This window comes from Macaca nemestrina, chromosome 4, assembly GCF_043159975.1.
Source record: "Macaca nemestrina isolate mMacNem1 chromosome 4, mMacNem.hap1, whole genome shotgun sequence".
Taxonomy (NCBI): Eukaryota; Metazoa; Chordata; class Mammalia; order Primates; family Cercopithecidae; genus Macaca; species Macaca nemestrina.
This window is the reverse complement of record NC_092128.1, coordinates 2,416,169-2,417,623: the sequence shown is the minus strand read 5'-3', so window position 1 is coordinate 2,417,623 and position 1,455 is coordinate 2,416,169.

The following is a 1,455-nucleotide window of genomic DNA, read 5'->3' as shown; positions in this document are numbered from 1 at the left end:
TCTACTAAAAAATACAAAAAAATTAGCCGGGCGTGGTGGCGGGCACCTGTAGTCCCAGCTTCTTGGGAGGCTGAGGCAGGAGAATGGCATGAACCCGGGAGGCGGTGGAGCTTTCAGTGAGCGGAGATCGCGCCACAGCACTCCAGCCTGGGTGACAGAGCAAGACTCCGTCTCAAAAAAAAAAAAAAAAAAAAAAAAGAAGAAAATCAACAAAATAAAGAGACCTGCATACAGCAACACAGGGGCTGGTCTTGGATGAGACCCAACCACCTTGTCCCTCTGACCATTTCACTGTGTGTCGAATAAACCGACATTGTGTGCTCATTACCACTTCCATGAACTTGGCTACTGTGCATCTGTCCCTGAACGCACTTGTGTTAGGTCTTCTGCTGAAATAGAAACTCTATTCTGGGGACGTTAGCAAAGCACCTTGGGTCTCCATGGCCTCTGGGCCCCGCTGGCCACCCTCAGACCATCCTGGTGAAACTTGTCAGTAGTTGGGGGTCCAACTCCTCCAACCCCACCCCCACTACCTTTTCTTCCTGGCTTTCAAGCTCATTGGCCTACTTAACATGGCTCATTCTGTATCTGTTTGCACATAGAGGTAATGCCACAAATAAAACGCTAAACAGCAGCGTTTCAGAGAGAAAAATCACATCCGAAATATTCCAAGCCACTTAAATCTTCTGGAAAAGTGGAAGAGACAACCATGAAAGTGTTAATATTGAACTGAGACCACATTTTCAAATGCCAAGCTTGTGTGTGACTGTGAAATGTATATACGCTGAGGAATTATTGTAATTCTATCATAATTTACTACTTTAACAAAATAAACCGATAAGATAAATAAGTACTGCTGCTAATGCCCAATTGACTAATATGACCTGAATAGAAATAAAATATTAGTTGAGCTTGAGATGCCAAGATTAAACTAGATTAGTGATAGAATCTCAGAGTACTGTTTCGATATAATTAAAGTGGTGATTTAATGTGTCTTTAGCTCAGAATCGTTGTAAGAGGTTTTTTTGTAATAACGTAGAAATGAATACACACTCGTCCAAGCCACAGAGGAATAAAAGGTTGTAATATTTTTGAGTTCCCTTGGCAGGGCAATCCATTCTCATCAATCTCACACTCTGCAGGGGAACATACGGATGTTTTTCTTCCAATCATTCGCCGTCATTATTTAATGTAGGGTAACAGCCACAGTCTTCATTAATATATTAACCTATGGCTCACAAAGGCCTTGCAGTAAACCAAGTGACAACTCCTCATGACAGGTTTATATCATAGGGCTCAGAGATGTTCGCCATCTGAAACGCTGACCTCTGGGATAAGCTTAATGTTGATACCCAACTTAAGAAGAGGCTAGCCAGCGCGAGAGAGGAACTCAAATGCCCAGCTCGTGGGTTGCTACTCATTGCTATTCAAGAGGAGCTGGTCAAAAACACATCT